This window comes from Eulemur rufifrons, chromosome 17 (genome assembly GCF_041146395.1).
Source record: "Eulemur rufifrons isolate Redbay chromosome 17, OSU_ERuf_1, whole genome shotgun sequence".
Classification (NCBI taxonomy): Eukaryota; Metazoa; Chordata; class Mammalia; order Primates; family Lemuridae; genus Eulemur; species Eulemur rufifrons.
Genome location: NC_090999.1, coordinates 55,540,083 through 55,561,768, shown reverse-complemented (window position 1 = coordinate 55,561,768; position 21,686 = coordinate 55,540,083). Strand labels below are relative to the sequence as shown.

The following is a 21,686-nucleotide window of genomic DNA, read 5'->3' as shown; positions in this document are numbered from 1 at the left end:
GGCAAAAATTCACTAATTGAAATGGAACTTGGCCCAGACATTTATCTCTACTATTCCTTGTTCTGATTCCAAATCAGAGAGAGTACATGCTTTGTGTTTTCTGGTAAAATACAGACCTATGCAACAATCAGTGTATTTTCTCAGACCAGAGCAAGTAACATCTAACAATGAGTATTTGTCAGTCCTAACTGGTTTCTATAGGTGGGTGGTGCAAAATAGCCTACTACAGTCATTCATTCTTTCCCTCAAAAGAATCACGTGTCTTAAGAAGTTCTGCTCCATCACAGGGCAATATCCCATTTTAAATGCAGTGTCTGTAGATGCTTGTTCAGGAGTAAAATCAACAAAAATGTTTAAATCCCACCAGGAAAGGAGAGCTTAGTTATATGACTTTGGGAGACACAGTTAGTTGATCTTTGAGCTTTCAAAAGCTCTGTTACTCAATTAAGTGACCAATCATTAACCACAAAGTATTTAGACATAATAATGTAAGAAAAGAGAGAACAATGGATGTGTCTTTAACAGTAATCATATTCAGCTTTGAGTTAACTTTTTAGATCCTCTCCAAACAATTTACGAGTGTACAGATACAGGTATTTTTCAAACGTAATTTTTAAAAGCAGGAAATACAATTTTAAAAGAACTGTAATTTTTTTTTTATCTACGAAGAAAAACAAAACTTTGAAGGCTTACATAAATCCTAAGGGATTGTCTTGAATCTCATCCTCTTTACACCACCCACAAGAAGATTAAGGACTGTGGACTTCCTGCTGGAGGAAGTAATTGCTCAATCACTTTGGAATCCATTGGAACTCTTTGCAGTATTAATGGGAACAGGCATATACAATTATAAAATATTCCTTTCTTTACTTAGAGCTCAGAACTAGAAGTCAGGCTCTACTGCTCTTACACTTTCAAGGTACCTATTCCCCAAACTGAGAACCACTTCTATCTCAGAAAACTAATTGCTGCTTCCATTGGTTTCTTCCTATTATTATATTACACTCACAATATCCTGTTTTGGGACTTTATATGAATATTTTCACAATGGGTTTGGCACAATTACCAAGAAGTACTTAAAACAATTTAGGTCACAGCTTTTAGAAGAAAACAAAAAGAAAAGTGGATCAATTAGCTACAGAATCTGAGGTCACAGGAGAGATCATCAAAACCCAGTTCTTCCAAGATAAAGCAAAGCAGGAGAATTTAAAATGCAGTTCTAAGTAGCAGCGTCTGGTCAGCTCCATGTTTCCCCATCCCTCTCACTCAGTCATTTCATAAATAAGAGGTGAGTTCCCACTACAGGGCTGGACTCCAGCTAGGACTCCTGATTGACGCACAGGGACCTCAGGGTTACACCCTCAGCTCTTTCATGTTTGTTCTCATGGAATTGTATTAGTCCTGTCGAATGGCAATCTTTTGCCATTCTAGACGAGCTCTTTATGAAGTCTGGAACGTGATTAATCTTGTAATTGACTAAAAATGGTCTGTAGACCGACCTGAACGTATTTTAAAGTCAATATATGGAGCACAGTTTAAACTCGTCTCATTTTTCTGCCAAAAAAAAAAAAAAAGTTTGCTTAGAGTAAAAATTTACCTTCCCCCTGCCTTGAGGCAAAAACCCTCTACCCCTCCTACCACTCCAAAGAAGCAAGAAAGAATCAAATAGCCTTTTAATAAGCGTGTTTAGCGCCGTCTGGCTAGAAGTCGGGTCTGCTCCAGCTGCAGCCAAGCCCTGGCGCAGGGTGCACGGCGCGGGGCGAGCTCAGCCAAGCCCGGGCCCCGCCTCCCCGCCCCGCCCCCACCGGCGTGGGCGGGTGGGGACCCCCGGCTGCGCCGACCGCCAGTGCGGCCGTGTAGCTGTCTCCCAGCCTAGGAAGTCACACCCGTCTCGGGCGGGGAGCTGAAGCTCCAACCCACGTGGCGGCTGGTGAGCCCCGGCGCTTGCGGGGAGCGGCGGCGCGTTTGGCCCCCCGGCGCGGGCTGCCCCCAGCCCCATCCCCAGTAGGCGGGGCTGGACCACCTCCGCTCGTCTAGCTCCTTCCCCTCTTCCGTCCCGGCTCGTCGCTCCAATCGCGTTTGTTATGGCTTGTGGAAGTAAAAAGAATGTCTTAAAACGATTCGCGAAATTCAGACCAAAACCCCGAAATGAACCCTTCGGGTTTGCTCGCGGCTGTTCGCGTGCATCTGCTCCACCTCCGTTTCTTCTTTCCCTTCCCTCCACTGTCCGCTTTCCTTCCACTTCCCTTCCTTTCTTTTTCCTCTCAGCGCCCGCCTTCTCCCCTCTTTCCACTTTCGACGGGCGTCCTGAAGTTGAGGAAGTTTCAGCTTTGGATTCGGAGCCCTTCTTTTGCAATGTCCTGGGGCGGGGCCCTAGCATTGGCTTCATGCGGTCCTAGCCCTTGAACCCAAGCCATTTTGGGGGCCGCCCAAGATTGCGTGTCCAGACCTCCAAAACCTGCAGCTGCCCCTGGCAATGCGTGTTCGTCCACTGAGCTGGAGACTCGACCCAGAACACTGCGTGCATTCCAGCGGACTCGCGAGGAGGCGCCTCTGCACTTTGCACAGACAAGGTTCCTTTCTTTCCAGGTCCTCCAAACCCTTAGATCTACGTCGCAGATTCTGAAGTGGAAAACTAACGACAAAAGGGGAAGCTAGGGCCTTTCATTCTTGAACGTAAGGTTGTGAAAGCGGCTCGTTTTTCTCCACCTGTGCTGAATTTCTCCATTAGGGGGCGCCCACATCCGCCACAAAACTCCGTATTCCTAGACATCTAGGTTCTGCAAGCCCGAAGCGCCCAGCTGGGGGGCAGATCCGAAGGAGCGCACCGCCTCCTCGCTCCTCCCTCCGCGCCTGCCTCAGAGGACCCAGTAGGCAGGGATTTCACACTAGCCATTCATTTGTCAGCCGTGGGGGAGGGGACGCAAGAGCGAGAGAGAGCAGAGGCCGGGAGAGGGGAAGGGAGGCAGAGAAGATGGAGAGAGAGGGAGACACAAAGATGAGAAACGGGACACAGATAGAGACACTGTCTTTCTGCCGCGGGGTGCGCGTGCGGCGGGACAGCTCTCCAGGCACCGCGTAGATTTCTTTCCCTTCTTGCGGCATCTCTCGGGGACATGTGGGACTTGCCGGGGCGCGGCTGAATCCGAAAGCAAATAGTTTAGGTTTTGACACTATTTTTCTGCCCTGCTCTCCGCTGCCTAACACCCTGACCGCTCCACGCCCAGTGACACGGAGAGCGAGGCAGGACAACCCGGATGCCTTGGTCCGCACGCACCAGGGATGTCGCTCTGCAGCGCCCACGCCTCCGCAGGGCGGTGGGACGCTCCAGCCGAGGGCGTCCCCCGGGGCTCCCGGCACACGCTCTCCGCAGCCGCTAGACCCGCCAGTGAAGTTGCTCAACTAGAGGCCAGGACTGGGAGGGAGTGGGGATGTGGAACGAAACGGAGGACTGCTGTAGTCCGGCAGAGAGGGCTGCACCCAGAGGCCCCGGATTCGGGTCCCCGTGCCACCTTTGTCTGCAGTGCGCTCTGAGTGCTGGTTTGCTTGTTGAGACAGGAGCTACAGCCCCCATTTCGCTCTTCATGGTGAGAAAAAATTCTTGTACATCCCTGCTGGTTCAGGACAAGCTTTTCCCGCCCAGGCGCCTCCCAGACCTCCGCGGGGCTCCAAGAACCCCACCCCCATCCCCTACTCCTTCCCTGCTGGCCCCTGCGCACCGCGCACAGGACAAAAGAACCCAGGGGCACCGGGAGAGCGCCGTGACAGTCCCCAGGTCGTCAAACACACTGCCTGGGGACTCTGCACCTCCCCCAGCCCAACCTCCCCTCCCAGACTGCCTGTAGTCTGAGGGGGTCCTGTCGGTGCAGGTCCCAGGCTGCTGGGGGCCGGGTCGCACTGTCAGGAGCTGCCCGGGAGCGGCTTTCCAGGAACACCAGGCACTGACCACACACCAGGGACTGGAAAACCAGGTGGCCTGCACCCAGGCGGCTTCGGGGACTTGTTTGTGAGCAAGTCTTACTAGTCCCCATTCAAACTTTTGCCTCGAGCAGGTTAACAACAACAACAAAAAATCAAGGTGCTGGAGGTCCCTTCCTCCTCTCCAGCTCAAGACCCCACGACTTTTCTAGCATTTCTCTACAATTCCCTTCCTTCCCTTCTCCCAGTTCCGTTAGTCCTTCTACCCCCACCCCACCCCGAGCTTCTTTTGTCTGGATCTTTTTCAGCACTAAGATCCCTCTATAGTCATCTCCCCAAAAGCCCTTTTGAAAGTTACCTGCATTTTTAAAGTGCATACATTTTCTTAACTTCGCCTTACATCTAGTTCTATTTGCCGTAATTAAAGCCTGCTACCAATTGCAATGTACTTCTTTTTTCTAAGCTCGCGTTTTTTCTGTAAGTTTTTTTTTTTTTTTTTTAAAGGGGGGAACAAAAGAAACGTGATTACCTTGGAAGGCGGCTTATTGCAGTTTGGGGAAAAAAATTCACCGCAGCGCTGCGCGAATGGGCTCGGCGTTGCCCAGGCGGGTCACATAGGAAGCGCGGTGGCCTGGGGAAGCGTGCGGAGGGTGCGGGACGGTGCTGGAGGATGCGGGAGGATGCGGGGCTGGCCGCAGATCCCGGTCCCAGCTCTGTCCACAACACCTGATGTTCGCGGCTGTTGCACCCGCGCGCCTGGAGTTCTTCCCCAGAAAGGCTCGGGGCAGCTCGCCTGCAAGTTCAAATGCGGGTTGTGACACCCATCATCATTATATCACTGTACCGTCAGCGCCGAGGAGGAGACTCAGCGAGGAGAAGGAGGAGGGAGAGGAGGAGGGTTCATTCACAGGCTCCAGAAGCGCTCCGCAGCTTCAGCCACTCCTAAGAGCCCAGGCTTGGAAAGCAGGCGGAGGGGCGGAAAGGCAGCTCCCCTCGCCTGCGGTAGGGACCGCCTGCCTCCCTCCCCAGGCACTCCCACCTCTCGGCGTTTCTTCCTGACAAGAAGTACCAATCGGCTTGGGGACAGCAGCGCTCCCCATTCAACAACTCACTCAGTAACATCGCGCTGTGCTCACGGAAACCACTGCCCTCCCACTCCTTCCCCACCCCCACTTCCCCGCCCCCCGCGCAGCCAGTTCTGGGTTAGGGGAAAGGAGCCCCCAGGCTCTTGCGGGGAAGGCCAGCGGATAGACAATTGAAAGCGGTCAGTCCTTCTTGGGAGCATAGAAAACTCTGTAAAATCAGCAAAGAACTTGGATACTGCGTGTTTACGCCCCCACAGAGCTTGCTTGTCCCATCTGAGGGAAGTGTCAGGCTCAAAGCTCCTGCCAACCTGAAAGAGAAACTGAGAAAACCAGATCCTTCTGAGACCTAGAGGGAAAGTGTAAGAATGCCCCACTGCCCTCCCAGGGAACTGCCCAATGGGGAGCCCGGCGGCATGGCACAACTCACAAAGACCCTGGTAAGAAAGGGCTGGACAGGAAATTCCCCCAGGCAAATCCCTTGTTGGATTCAAATTGAACCCTCTTCCTCTGCCACAAATCTCTCTCCACAGAAGTCTAGATTCTTCCTTCTTCCCTTTCCTCAGTCTTTCAATGTGTCCGTCATAGTAGAATATTTAATAATTTTTCTAAGCAATAGAGACTCCTTGAATGCATCGATCACCTTCCATGTTGTCAGGAAATGAGGCCACAATCTTTCATGCCTTTATGCAATTTTTTTGGTCAGGCCCACCCCACAATGTAAACAGCATCAACACATGGAAGAGTCCCCCTGCATTGTGTGACAAAAGATTTCCAATAGGACCTTACAGAGCAAAGGGTCAACTAGTTGACACAAAGGATTTCTGCCCCTTAGAAAAGAAGGACTTTGGATTTTTCTGTTCTTTGAAGTCAAGTATGACTTTATACACTGGAAACAAAATAAATCCAAGGTGCAGGTCAGTATAACACTGGAGATACTAGAATGGATGGCAAACTTTTCTTTCTACACAAATACAGAAGTATCTCCATAATTCTCTCTGAAGGCTCTACTTAGAAAATTATATCAAACACTGGTCCTCAGAACAATAGTGATTAAAGAAGAAAGTCAATTTTCACCCTGAATTTCTTTGATTAGTTTGGCTTAAACTCACACTTTAAAACTTTTAGTAACCTAAACTTCTGTGCATGCATGTTGAAAAGGTTTCTTTTTTATAAGTTTCTTTTGTAAGTTGCATGCATTTGGCCATGATCATAGATTTTTAAATGATAAGCTGGTAGAAGGGTTGTCAGGACAATTTCAATTCTCAAAGTGTGCATCTTTGATTTCTTTTGTTATTTATCAGCGTGCTACAATGAGTGACATAACTATTAATTATATCATTTGGAAATATTTTTGCTCATTTTTGCAGTGAATTGTTTATTCTTAGTACACTTATTTGTTATACTGCCATTTGTAACATTGAAATTCTATTCCATTAAATGTTTACAATAATAGAGTCATAGAACAAAATCAGATTTCAACCTTCACATTTAACATAAAAGCAAACTAAGACCTAGAAAGTGACTTCCCAAAGTCACACAATTAATAGCACACCTATTACCTAAACACAACTCTTGACTCCTGGCCCAGTGGTCTTTTCAGTATTTCTCATAGCAACTTTATATTCAAGATGACTTCATTCAGAAAGGGAGAAAAATAAAATCAAATGAGTCTTTGTTGAAATTTATACTCCAGGCCTTAGGGTAGACTTTCCTCTGAAACACTTCAATATATGTATTATTGTTGTCATTCTTAAATTTGAGAGATCCCAGTTGAGTTTCAAACAGTTTAAGTGACTTGCCCAAGGCCATTTTGTAAGTGACAGATCTGCCAGTCTGAAAAGCTTATTCCTCTATCACCCTACTATCCCTTCATGATATGGCGAAGTATAACATTTCCACAAAGGAGAACTAGAACAGAAACAAAAACTAATAGCAAATTAATATCCATTTTCAGGAAAATGCTAACAGTTAACATTCACCATAAATAATGCCATCTGTGTGCTTAATGGCACATAATTGAAAGTTACAGGTTAGATACTCTTTATATCCTGAAATGTTTTCATTTAGCTTGCTAAATTTGTTTCTCTAGTCCTCCAGTGTTTTTAGTTCCTTGTAACGTTCGTAGACATTACAGCCCTTGACCAAGTAGTTCTACAGGGCAAACGCACTTTCTCAGGCAGACTTAAGGAATCAGAATGTGAACAACCTTGAAAAGCTTTATACTGCATGCCTTTTCTCTTCTTTGACTTGTAACATTATTATTCAGAAAATTAAACACTTCTCTAGGCTGTCAAATAGCTAAAATGAAATGATACCCCCTGAATATCTGCTTTCTATCTCTAGGGCAGATTTTCCCCTCTAGCTGTCTATAATAGAGAAGGAATAAAAAGAAAAAGAAAAACATACCAGGTATATTCAGGATAGAGTCTATAGCTGTATTATTTCTATTAACTCTCCTTGAGGTCTTACTTTCCCTCCCCCCTTCCTTCCTTCCTTCTTTCCTTCTTTCTTCTTTCTTTCTTCAAGAGAATAAGAGAGCATTTATTTCTAATTCCCCAATATCTGACAAAACTATCAGAAGTTTTTGAATGTGAAAATATATTTTCATAGCCTTTATAACTAAAACTATAGTTGTCCATCATATTCAGTCTGAATCAAAGCGTAATTAAAATCTTATTCTGTGAGGCCCCCTTTAATCATGCCCTTGTATTGGGCATATACTTTATGTAAACTCTAAGATCCTAGGTTAGCTAAGGCAAGATCTTCATTCATAGTCCTGGTTACTAAACACACCATAAGCCAGAAGCTATGCATGCGCCTTGCCTCCTTGCTTTGATCTTGTCTTTAGGAAGTTGGCTGAGCTGAGGGGCAGCAAGCCAATGACTTGGAGTAGAAAGGTATAGATGGCAGATGAGTCTCCAGGGAATTTTATTATCTTCATTTAACCCTCCTTCTGAGGTTCTTTAGGATCACATTTCAGTCTTCTCTTTTTTTAATTGACCAGGTGAAGTGTTCTTAGACATGGCATTATCTGTTGCTGCTGTAAGGATGACAAGATTCTAGTCCCATTCAAATTCAAAAAACAAAGAGTTCATGTTTCAATTCCTGATCTGACTGATCCTAGGCACAATGAAGCAAAGTATTCTCTTTGGATGGTAAACAAATGCTACAGATTAAAAATGCACCTTTATTGACTTTCACAGACCCTAGAAAAGGAAGCTAACCCTATAAGATTGTGTCATAAATTAAAAAAAAAAAAAAAAACACTACAGATTAGAGACAGACATTCTATCCAATACTTTAACTCTCTTTGGTTTTCTAGGAAATGCAGAAATAACACAAGGTCTTCTTTAAAAAATAAAAAGGAATCCTGGAAAAGGCAAAGTGATGGTGACAATTTCATTGTGCTTTAATCTGAAGTATATAAATTACTCAGATAAATTAAATACAGACACATATCCTTAGAAAACCATGAGAAATTAGATTTTCCCCAGAAATCAGATACTGAGCCTTTCCTCCCCAACTCCCAAGTCAAAATGTTACAGTAAATGTTTCTTTCAATAAAATAGTTTTCTCCTTTGCTGTAAATGTCCTGTTCATGGTTAGGCAGATTTCTCCAGAACATAACTGGAAGACCATCTACATCACGACAGAACTATGTAAGCCAAAGCCAAGTTCCAACATGGAGTGATGGGAGAGGCTGGGCTGCTGAGAGGAGATGACTTCATTAGGGAGAAGAGAGGCTTTCTGAGTCTGTCCACAGGGCAGCCAAGTGGCTCAGCACATCTGCACTCATCCTGGGAGAATGCCTGAAGCAGAGCATCAAAAACATTACCATTTTTATAAAGAAAAGGATCAGGCACACAAAGAAGTAGTCCAACTAAATTGAATCAAGATAGTATCAGTCTTACTCCCCTCCTTAGTCACTTTCTCAAGGTCTTTTCCTTCCTTCCTCAAAGCCTAAAAAAATATATAGGTCATTTTTAATAAAGCATTTGTCTGACTGGAGCAAGACAAACTGAAGGGTCTGGTTTCTGAACACAAGGAAGCGGTAGAGATCTTAGAATCCATGAGGCAGGGCAGAACACAACGCAGAGGTTTTCTTAAGAGGCGAAACTTTTGTGGTTGCTGTTTATTTTCAGAGGCTACTAGTCTCCACTTATTTAATTAGACTACAGTGGGACCCAGAGACAAGGAGCTTAATGAAAGTTGCTGCCCCAATGGTGCAAAGAGACACCATGACATCACTGATGTCTTTGTGGTGAGCAAAGTAAAAGGTAAGGCAGAAAATAAAGCAACTTCTGGTGGGAAGAATAGAGAACTCTAGAGTGGGTATCAGATCAGCGTATAGAACTAACAAGCAGCAATTCCATTTTTATTCTGTCAGTAAAAAGAATTGCAGGACTAGTTCTTGTTCCAAAATACAAGAAACCATATTTTAACCCTATGCATCAAAGGAGGTCAAATATTTGTTGTAATTATTCAAGAAAAAAAGAAGAGGAAAATATCTATAAGATTTGGCAAATACTTATCACAGACAGAATGCTTTCAATTTCTATTTTTATATTCTCTGTTCAATTCAACAAAATTTATTTAGCACTTTTTATGTGCATTGTTTCAGACATTAGGCATTTAGGCATTATTCAAAAAGGTAAGAATTGCTTCCCATCTTTAAGGAATTTATAATTTCTGTAGAAAAAAAATGGATTCATTAGAGTAGCCAAGGTTATAATTTAACTACATAATAACTAATGAACTTAGAGGAAAAAATAAATATATTTTTTGTTTCCATTGGCTGGTTCAGTCAGCTATGTTTTAAAAAACATGAGATTGACTACAAGTGGATCAAAGGAGAAAGAAAACTCAGTAAGTCTATCTGCTTTACTGGAAAATCTTTTCCACGCATATATACTATTAACATTGAATCCCACGCATTAACTTTATCGCATGTGATGAAATCGTGTTTCTTATTTTCAAGTTTCTGAAAGTTTTCCAGAGTTGATAAATCAAACATTTGTACTATGTGTGTGTTGGTGAGGGGGAAGGTGAATGGTGAAGAAAAGCATTAAATGCCATCCTAACAAGAAAAGGTCAGGGAAATTAATCACTCTCAGAGTACTAGGATCTGTGACTACTGAGCACAGATATCAAGTGTAGGCACTAGAAAACAGGAGGAAAGAATAATGTTCTAAAAATGCCCCTTCATCTAAGTTATCATACAGTTAAAATATTGTGATTTTAGATACAATATCCAATTTGCAGACTTCCCTCAAAAATGTAGGTGAGAATGTGTAATGGCCCTTCGTGTCCCCCATTTCTGCAACTCCTTTGGGAGCTTTTGTGTCCTTTTCTCTTGGGTGGCAGCTCCCTGTGATTGCCTCCTCCTTCCTGTATCATCTCACAAGATAACTATCTGAGTTTGAATTGCCACAGCAGCAAACCCTAGACAAGGATCCAAATGCAAGTAATTTATTTGGGAAGTGAGCTCAACAAACATCTATAGGCAAGTGGGCAATGAGGCAGGGAAGAGACGGAGGCTAGTGGAGGGTGCATTTCAAGCAGGTTGCTCTGTAGGCAGCTAGAGCTTATCCCCACTGGGGATGCTTAGGAGGAGTGTGGAACAAACACGCACATCAGAGCTATCCCATCTGAGGGGCGAGGGAGCTCAAGTATGTATACACTTGGTGGTGGAGAGCTTCTCCAAGGAGTGTTAATCCTTTGCCTTTTCTGCCATGAGTGCAGGCAGACTGTCCACAAGCTTTTTGGGGGAAAGCTCTAGGCTAAAAGATGTAGGGGTCATGATTAGAAGCTGGGCTAGCATGCACAGAAATGATAAGACTGAGGGGCTGTGGGGGGCTACCAATTACAGCTGCTGTAATTTCCAATATTCTCATCACTGCCAATACTGGATAGGGTTGCAGGACTGGCAATAACATGTTTTCTGCCTTGGTTGGGACAGGATAAGGGAGCAAATCTTAGGACATTGGGAAGAAGGATGAATCTTATCTTTCCATAAGCTGCTTCCTCTCAGCTCACCTTCCCCCCAGGTCAGGATCATCCCTACCGCTACCTTTCACACACCCAGTGCTGCCTCACTAGCAAAGTCCCCAGCCTGAGTCTCAGTGCTGTTTCTTCCTCCCAGAGACCTGGTTTGATTCCCTCACATCTCAACTCCTGGGAAGAACCAGCCAGATGAGGTCTGAAAGCTGTTGTCCTGAGAATCATAAATAAATCTTAAACAAATCTTAAACTCCTGGGAGTTAAGGTCCAGAAGGGCTGTAAATTTACCTACTGTAAAGTCGTCCTACTTTAAACATGTAGTCATTGAACTAGAAGCTCCCCTGAAAGCAGGGTCTTTATATGTTATTTTCACACTATGCATATAGTTCCTTAGCACAGTTCCCTGGCCCATAGTAGGTTCTCTCTCTCTCTCTTTCTCTCCTTCCCTCTATCTCTCTTTCTCCACATCATAGATGTGGAATGACTACATCAGTTGAGGGTGATCTATGTCCCGAGAACTTCGTTAGAGGGTAGAGATGAAAATAAGAATGAAACATACTCTCTGCCCTGAGAAACACTGCAAACTCGATTGCCTTACTGAGGCCATGAGGCTAACATAAAAGAGTGATGTAGTCAGAGAAATAAATAAAAAAGAAGAATGAGGAGTGTGTTAAACCAGAGGGTTCATTAGAGAGCTCGTTGCTACTTATTTCCAGAAAATTGTTATGTGGGGCTCTTGACCCAGCTCTTAAAAAGTTAAACAGGCCAAACAAAACTGGTCTGTGGGATAATCCCCATATGAGGGATGCCAGACTGTAATCCTAAATGTAAATGATCAAAGGGAAGGAAGACGGGAAGGGGCAGATAGATATGGGACACATTTTACTCCCTTGGTCTACTCTGTTCTCTTTTTCTTCTTTTTTTTTTCCCCCTTATCAGTAAACATCCTTATGAATCCCCAAGAGGCTGATGTGTTCTGCAGAGCCTTAGGAAGGGGAAGAAGCAAGGACAGGGAAAGTTCAAGAAAGAAAGGGGACCAATACATGAGGATTTCTGAAGAAACAAAGAAGGCTGAGACCAAAATGCAGACGGCAGACAAGATGCCCAGCTCAACCCGGCTTCTTCTCTTTGGGCTACCTGTCTCCACCATGTACCACCAGCAGCCCTGGTGGGGCCCCTGTTTTAGGGATCAAAAAATTCCCTTTTCCCCTTGCAGTTGAGGGAGCCAAATCCCTAGAAACCCAAGTGGTGACTGAGGTTATATTTTCCTAATTGTGTCTTTAGCATAGTACTGTTAATTTTGTATTCCTCACATACATTCTTAACCAGTAGGCTTCACATGATTTTATATCTTGAGACAATGTATTCTGAGATCTAAAAGAACAGTTTTCCACAGTTCCTAAAGATAGAGTGGCACATTAAGCTGTAAACAAAATAGGAAAGAATATCTACACACTGTGGCAGAGACAATTGCCTTTTTGGAGGGGGGATGGGAGAAGTGGGGAAGCTGGTTTCAAGAATGCACGAACCCAAGGAATAAGCCAGAAACTTGATTATCATTGGGAAATGTTTGCTAAGATGACCCAGAGATGCCTAATCAAGACTGAAGGTATATATGGCAATTGGAAGAACTGGGGAGAAGACAGTGTTAACTTGGGAACAGATGGATCCATGATATTTGGAAAACAGGAAGAGAAAGTAGGAAAGAACAAAGATGGGTAAAAAATTAGATTGCTTGAAACCAGACCTACTAAATTGGAATTTCTGTGTGTAAAGTCCAGAATGTGCAACATAAATGAGTACACTGGTACATTCTCATGTGCATTAAGTTTGTCAACCAAATGACTAGCTTCTCCTGGAAGTGAATTGCCTCGTATTTTTGTTGCAGCTTTTGCTGGGAGATTTTTGCTGTAACAAGTATGGCATCTGAATGAAGTATAGCACTTGATAAATGGTTTGAATTACAAAAAAAAAAAAAAAAAAGAAACCCAATTCTCTTCTCAATGTTAATAAAGACAGCTCAGTAGAAGATGTTATTTTTCTGCTTTTTTTCATTAGTGTGCTCAATGATAAAAAAAAAAATAAATTTAAACGTAGTAACAGGAAAATCAAGTAAAATTTCAGCCATTGATGGTAGAAATTTTCATCGTCTTCTTTACCATCAACAAAAATAAAGACAGTGCGGCTCCCTGAAAAGTGTTTAGAACTTGTGGAATCTATATTCTACCTGCTTCTGTGCCACTAACCAGTGGGATGGGGTTTCATCTTCCACATCTCAACTCCAGCTCTTCCTTCCACAGTGTTTTATACTTGAACAAAAAGGTTTAGGAGTGGAGAATGTCAATTTCAACTGCACAACAATGAATATTAAGATTTGAGGCTTTCGTGTTGAAGATCTTTTACTCTTGGATTGCATAATGTCTTTATATTTGTGTAGGATGTTACTATTTTACAAAAAAAAAAAATCACTTAATCCTTGAACTATCTCTGTGTAGTCTATGTGGAAGATACTACTTCCCCTCTGGCAGAGGATTCTAGTTGCTTCTACAACTAGTTGTTCCCCAATAGGTCACCCTTTTTTAACATAATGCTAGGATCATAGCTTCTAGAAAAAAAAATATATATATATTTTATATATAAATAAATATATACATATATATATATATATATATATATTTTTTTTTTTTTTTCCCAAATTCCCTCTCAATCGGCCGGGATTACATGACTAAATTCTGGCTAATGTGACAGGAGGGGAGGTGATGTGAGCCACTTATAGAGCAGCGTTCCCCAGTGCTGGATTCTCATGGGGAGACCACAACGTGGATCCCTCACATGCACAGTTTGCAGTGGGTTCAGGCTCCCACGAGGGTCTGATGCCGTATCTGATCTAATGGGGGCGGGACTCGGGCGGTGATGCCAGCGATGGGGAGCGGCTGTGGGTGCAGGGCTGCAGGTGGGGCTTCACTCGCCAGTCCGCTGCTCACCTCCGGCTCTGCGGCCCGGTTCCCTGCGGATACCAAGCAGTGTCGGGGCTTGGGGACCACAGTTCTAGAGGATGTCCTTAAAGGATGGCAACATGGTCCCCTGTCCTCCTTTATCCACACTATTGCCTGAAATGCAGATGTGGAAGTTAGTCGTCCTGGATCCTCTGTGTGAAAACAATACGGTAGGATTGGCAGAGAAGCAAATGAGAAGGAGCCCGGGTCCCTGACATTGTGATCTGCCATCCAGCCTCATCTGTTTATATTCAGTTACTCAATCATTCCATGAGAGAGAAATAAACTTACAGCTTGTTAAGTCACTCTAATTTTGAACTCTGTTTACAAAGGCTAAAACCATACCCTAACCAAAAGAGTTGAGCTGCCATGTACAGTTGTGTATGCAGTTCTCATATTGCACGGTGTACAACCTCTGTGCTATACGTGGCAGCCCTGACTACAGTCCCATTTCTCACATGAGGACAGGAAGTCTCAGGGAGATTAGGCCACACGCCTAGTAAACCCTGGATTCAAGGCTCTGCAAGGATTATGGAACCTAAAGAGAAAAAATACGTGTTACATTATAAAATGAAATACAATAATATCTCAACCTTCTTAGGAAAAAGATAAAAATGCCTTCAGTAATACAATCAATATTTATTAGAAATGAAAGTAAAAAATTTAGACCCAAATAGAACTGGGTCAGCACTTCTCATGCTGAATGTTGTTCAACATGCTCAGGGCAATAGGATATCGCCTTAAATCTGATAGCTAAAGCAAAGGCTGCGCACGGGGGCGGTTATAAGGCCTTATGTGTGGGTCTATCATTTGCATGCATTAAGATGGAAATTGAGCATCCATATTTTACTTGCATGTACCAGTAAAGTGATTGCACTTCCCAAGATCCCTTTGTACTCATAATTACTTGATTTGTGAACCAAATGTGTGGTTTGAGGGTGGAAATAGGTATACAGTAACTCCATTTGGGAGGTCCAATTTTGACATAAATGACTGGAGACTTTTTTATAAAGATAGACTAAATATCAGATTCAAATTAAATTTATTTAAAGCATTTGATATTTGGGGATCCATTTATTTGAAGGGTCCAATTTTATTTTCTGTACTTAAAATTGCACTTTAATTGGGAGATATAGTTAAGTAGTAATTTGTAGTTTAAGAAAACAAGTACAAAGTACAGTTTTTATCAGTAAGGTATATCATATGAACCCTGCAGCCTTAAGAAAAATAGTGTCAGATTTTTATATTTAAAGAAATTATAACAAAATCCTGCATTTATCTTCTAGTTGCTCTAAAACACATGCATATAATACTAGCAATTGTGAAATTGGATTTTGACTCCACAGACCTAAGAAATACTTTTCTAAAAACACCCTGTGATTCACAGTTTAATTCATGAACGTTTTCCCCTACCTTGAAAAGTCTGTATCGTTTCTCTTTGTGCAAGTATGTCCTATAGGAAATGAAATAGTCTTAAAAATAAACATTCTTCATTGATTCAGTTTTTCTACCCATAGCTAGTGCTGTATCATTAAAAACAAAAGACTACTATAGTACTATATCACGTGCTGTGATTAGTAGAGGTGCCTCCAACTATTTTCATATTGTTTGGATATTAGCTTTGCATATGCAAGGCTGAGATGGTCTCTAGTTCTTCCCGGAGCTAGAAAGGAAGCAGGAAAACTTATGTCCTAAGGTAAAGGCCCCTCTGGATGCTGGGCTCCCTTTGGAGCAGTACTGTCAGCTCTCTTCAAATAATGGCTTTAGAATAATTTTAACCCGAAATGCTGGGTAAGTTCACACATAAAAGCTTGTAGCCAGTAGTAGTTTCAAATTAAATAGGTCAACTACCGTTAGGCTTCTAAAAGGATGCTCTAGTTGTGCTAAGTAAATACACAGGCTGGCATTAATTTCTACCTCCTGTTTTGGTGGCACATTTAATCATCACATTATCTCCCTGGTATCAAAACTGAAATATTTTCTTTCCAGGGTAGTGTTTATACAAAAGATACAAAACAGGTTACAATCTCAGATGAGCTCTTAATCTGTCTCACTCATTCTCCAAATATGGTTATGATAGTAATTGAAAATAATAATGACAATAATGTTGTTGAGCATCCAATACAGACCAAATGTAATGTTCATGATAATATAGAAAAATAGATATCATTATCCTACCTTTATAGAAGAGAAACTGAAGTTCAGAGAGAAAGGAAACTACTTCAAGCAGCTAAGACTGATTCCCGCTGCTATTTCCATGTACCATATACTGTACATGTCTATATATAGTCATAGATTTCCATGATTTTTGTAGGAGATAAGAGAAAAGGGGTGAGGAGGCCAGGGAGAGCTGGAGTGAGAATACAGCAAGCAAGCTCGTATTTATCTTATGAAAGTATGATACTGTGGATTTATTGTGATATATTTTGTTCTTCTCAGACCTGAGATGCCCTCTGGTTCAAGTATAACTTATCTAGGAAAAGGTTGCAACTGAATTTCCAAAGAGTAAGTATATTGTAACTTTCCCAGGGAGTTGTTACTATTTCTATAGGGTCCCACTTATATATTTTTTTCATCACTAAGCTGAAGCTGAACAGAACACAAATTGCTCTGCTCCTACTCCTCTTAAAATAGGGGAGGGGGAGTGTGTTGCAAAATTACTTATCACATTTAAGTGGCCTCAGACTGAGTTAAGTGCTCTGTAAATCCTTACCATCCTGGACATTCTGATAAACTCAGTTCTGGGGACTTAGTATTTTGATTTTGATAATTTGGCTTCTATGTCATTCAGGTTTACGTAAGAAGATGGAAAAATCAACTGGTGTTTTGTTCCATTGCTCTTACTCAATTAAATGGTTCTTTTTACCTTTTTTTCCCTCTTTTTTCTCTCTACCATGCTTTAAAGTAATACAACATGATAGCTTCAGCCTTGATATTAGTCTTCACAGATAGAAATGTTCTTGAAATAAGCTCAGTAGGACTTTTTGTAATAACTCTATCTGTGTTTTCAGACTCCTATCAGTCCCTGAGGTAGTCATAATAAACATGAACTGAAGCTTCAAATCTTCAGGAAATTCTAGCCTTTAAAACAAACAAACAAACAAACAAAAAAGACTATCTTTGGAGGTTTCTCCAAAGTTAATGCAATGTTTACAAATTGGGTCAATAATCTATAAAAGTCAAACCACAGATTGTTTAAGAAGATAACTAAGAAGTCTCTGTTTATATGGTACTAAAAATTATAGACTTAAAATTTCCCAACGAAAGTAAGACAGTGATTTCATAACCATAGGACTCTTTAAGGGGAAAATGAACAAAGTTTTGGTATTCTAGTGCTCCAGTTTCATAAAGAGAAAGGGGATATAGAAAAATAGTTTTATGACATTTTCATACATGTGTAAAGTTTGTATAGCATATTTCATAGCATCTGTTTATTTATTACAATAGCTCGTTACCCTGTAAAATTTTGCTTACCACTGAAAGTTTAGTCCAGAACCAAATTATTTTCATTTTACTGATACACCACTTAGAGATACCAAGCACTTAGAATCCTAGGTCACACGTTGTGACCTGAAGTGTATGTTGCAGCTAACCTCACCAAGTTCATCTATTTTTGTTACTTCATGGCCACAAAACACAATGGATTTTATGTTTAAATATTTCTGGAAATTAGAATAGCCTAATGAACTCCTACTGAACACTTTTCACTTTCCAGAAATTTCCAACTCAAATATCGGTGATTCTTCTTATAACACATTAACTTAAAAGTTCTTTCCCGGTGGTTTCTACGTTTGAAAACATTTTGCTTCTTTAGAGCATCTTGCTTGCCTTTGTATATGTTGTTTCTATAACCTATAAAGTTTTTTCTCTGCTGCTCACCTTTGTCTACCTGGGAAAAAAGAATTCTGGGCCTGAATTAAGCTTATACTACTCCGTGAAGTTTTTCTGAAGCTTCCCGGGAGAAGAAGTAGATACTGTAATTTGTATGTCTTTCCATTATCACATTACTCCATTTATCCCAGTATACTATGATATAGATTAAATGAGACTTTAACAGTAAAAGCAAGGGTCATGGTTTTTTTTTTTTTTTTTCATACTTGCATCACAAGCTTCTGGAACAGTGCTTGGCGCACAGATATCCTCAAAAAGTGGTAAAAATGAATTATGAGAAAAAAATATATTTTTTTTTTTATTTCAGAAATACTTTTGATTCCTTCTCAGCCCTCAAAATGAAGTCAAAATGATTAGCACAGCCATTTTCTCCTCATTGAAAAATTATTCCTGGATATATAAAGGTGGAAGTAGCAGCAAACTGCCTGGGTTCAAAATGTGGCTTCACCATTTTCCTAGCTGACTACATTTGGAACATTACTTAATTCTATTCTCTCCCCCAAAAGAAGGCTTCAGTGTACTCAGTTGTCAAATAGGGATTGCAATACTACCTACCTCATACGGTTGTGAAGATTGAAAGAAATAATGTACACAGAGGACTTTGCCCAAGGCCCAGCACATAGTAACAGCTTTCATAAATGACCAATTATGAGCCTTCTCATCTATGTTTATTTTTAAAAGCTGAGAAAAAAAAGTCCCCAAATTGTGGCTTCTTTAAAAAAAAAATAGCTTTATGAATATATACATATTAGCATCTAATTAATTATAAGATTAATATATTATAATTACTAACAAAATAAGTACATACAATGTCAATGTGTCCAGAGTTTTCTGGAGAGGGATGGTGGTGATGGTTGCACAAAAATGTGAATGTACTTAATGCCACTGAACTGTACACTTAAAAAGGGTTAAAATGGTAAATTTTATGATATGCATATTTTATCACAATATTAAAAATATTTTAAATGACATATACTAAGCTTCACATATTAAAAGTGTACATTTTTGACAACTCTTGACATATGTATATACTCGTGACACCATGACCACAGTAAAAATAACGAACATGTCTATCACTCCCAAAAGATGTATTGTGTCCCTTTGTAATCACTCCCACCCAACAGCCCTGGCCCACCCCCAGGCACCCACTGATCTTTCTGTCACTATAGATTAGTATACGTTTTCTATAATTTTATAGAAATGGAATCAGTATGTGCTCTTTTTCTTCCTCCTTTCTTTAAGATTTTTCCATGCTATTGTATCAACAGATCATTTTCTTTTGTTGCTGAATAGTATTCCATTGTATGGATTATATCAATGTGTTTATCTATTCACTTATTAATGAACATTTAGGTTGTTTCCAGTTTTTTGGCCATTGAAAATAAGGATGCTGTGAACATTCACGTGTAAGTCTTTCTATGGACATACACTTTCATTCTCCTGAGCAAATAATAGGAGTGGGATAGCTGGATCTTAAGTCAGCTATATGTTTAACTGTTTACGAAACTGTTAAACTGTTTTCCAAAGTCATTTTTCTCTTTATAGGACTATCATCAGAGTATGAAAGTTTGTTCCTCAACATCCTAAACACTTGGCACCATGGCCTGGAAACCCTCTCAAGGCAGTGCCCTGAGAAAATGATCAGGCTCATCTTGTTTATTTCCTACTCATCACTGTCCTTTCTTGGCTAACATCCAGTTACTTGGAAGCCATCATTTAATATACTTTGTCCAGTGTTTTAGTTGTTCTGCCAGGAGAATAGATTTAGGACCTTTTATTCCATCTTGGTCAGAATTGTGTCTTCCAGGTCCTCATTCTTATGACGTCAATAGTTTAATTTATTAAGTAAACCCAGAAAGATGTGATTACTAACCAAAATTGCAGTCATGCTTCATGCTTTCCAATATTTCAGTTTATAATGGGCACCAAATAGTTTATTGCTTTTAATGTTCAAATGTATTTGAACATTGGATCTTTATCATAAAGAAGGTTGAACAAAAGCAAATACAACTTCTCACCTATTAATCTGGGGGATGGGGGGAAGGAGGCAAGGGGGAATATATCACTCTTCCCTGGCTGGTCAGTTGATTTTACATTATTTGCATTAGCACCAGAGATGACACTGGAATACAGACTTGCTCAGCGCTGAACCCAGTAAATAGTAAGAATTTATTGAAGGAAAGTTGATGTTGATTCAGTTTGGGTAGCCTATTAGAAACCCAATTACACATCAGCTGAGCTGCAAAGGATACTTAATAAGGAATTTTCACTTTATTTGACTCTAAGTCTGATGTGGTTCATCAAACAACTTGCTCATTAAGTAAGGTTTATAAAGAACTGGATGCTCTGGTGGTTGATTAACAGACACCATGCTATGTTTTTTTATCTTTTCTGGTGTCAACAGGGTGCCTCATCTGTTAAGAGCATATTTCCTGACTTTGGGTAGTTAGTGCAAGCTAATGTAGCCCTCCAACAACCCCAAAGAAAAGTCAACCCCTGAGACTTTTTTAGACTCTGATCTAAGCCATTGGCTATCATTTTCTGGGAAGTCAGAGGAGAGAGCTCATGGGCTTACAGCTCTGAGTGTTCCAATTAGTGTACATTTTAATATGCATTTTCCCAGGATTATCCTTCCATCTTCACATTGCTTCAGATGAAAGCCAATTCAGATGAGAAAATGATTCTAGCCTGTAGGTGAAACAATTGACACACACACATACCTGAAGTAATGGGGGTGGAAAACAGCAAACCTTTCAGGGGAAGTGAAATGGTTCCCAGGAGGTTGACCAATTTCTGGGTGAGCCCCTCCCAGGTGGTGAGTGTCCTGAGGCGAAGAGGAAGCCTCCGCTACAAGGTGTTCTTTGTAATAAATCCCTCTAAATCAGATTCAGAAGGATTGGGAAGTGAAATATCCTTACTGTGTATGAAAGACCTGTAAATAAATGTGCCACTTTCAAGAGCTTTAAACCTTAACTTTCTCAATGTCGGAGGCCCTAAGGCGAGCCAAAACAAAAGCATTAGTAAACAGTGAAGAGTGAGGGAGAGGAGAAAGCTCAAGTTGTGATGGCCAAAGTCTTTACAAAATACAAGATCAATACTTTATCATACATGATTGAAAAATCAATTTTAACACCAAAATATCTCTGGTGTTAATAACTGGAATCGAAATTCAAGTGGAATGTGATCAAGTTATTCAGAAAAAAACTTGAATCTAAAATACGAATCAATTCACAGAACATAAACTAAAGCTAAATGAATCGAAATACCTTATTAGCTCACTTAGGTATTCCAGGTGGAAATAATACAAGGTGATTAGCACCTCCTCATTCTTTTACTTCTCAGGTTATAATGCTGGCTGGATGGGTGGATGGAGTCAAGATAGAAAATCTCCTCTACACACAGTAGACGGGATTCTCTATACTTTTTTTCTTAAGATTGCTTTATCAAGTTGAAATTAATCAAATTAATCTAATCACTTATAAGTGAGAACATGTGGCATTTGTTTTTCCATTCCTGAGATACTTCACTTAGGATAATGGTCTCCAGTTACATCCAAGTTGCCGTAAAAGCCATGATTTCATTCCTTTTTATGGCTGTAGTACTCCCTGGTATATATACACCAATTTTCTTTATCCATTCATCAGTTGATGAGCAGTTAGGTTGATTCTATATCTTTGCAATTGTGAATTGTGCTGCAATAAACATTTGGGTGCAGGTGGCTTTTTGATATAATGACTTCTTTTCATTTGGATAGATACCCAGTAGTGGGATTGCTGGATCAAATGGTGGGCCTACT

General features: G+C 41.2%; 1 protein-coding gene across 4 annotated transcripts in view; it reads right to left on the bottom strand.

Moving 5' to 3' along the window:
• The window catches only part of VCAN (versican), a 100,747-nt gene extending 96,020 nt beyond the window's left edge, over window positions 1-4,727 (bottom strand). For all 4 annotated transcript variants that reach the window (XM_069491892.1, XM_069491894.1, XM_069491893.1 and 1 more), the window contains exon 1: window positions 4,448-4,727. The gene's annotated coding sequence lies outside the window, so the exon portion shown is untranslated. The remainder of the gene's footprint in view (window positions 1-4,447) is intronic.
• Window positions 4,728-21,686: the final 16,959 nt, after the last annotated feature.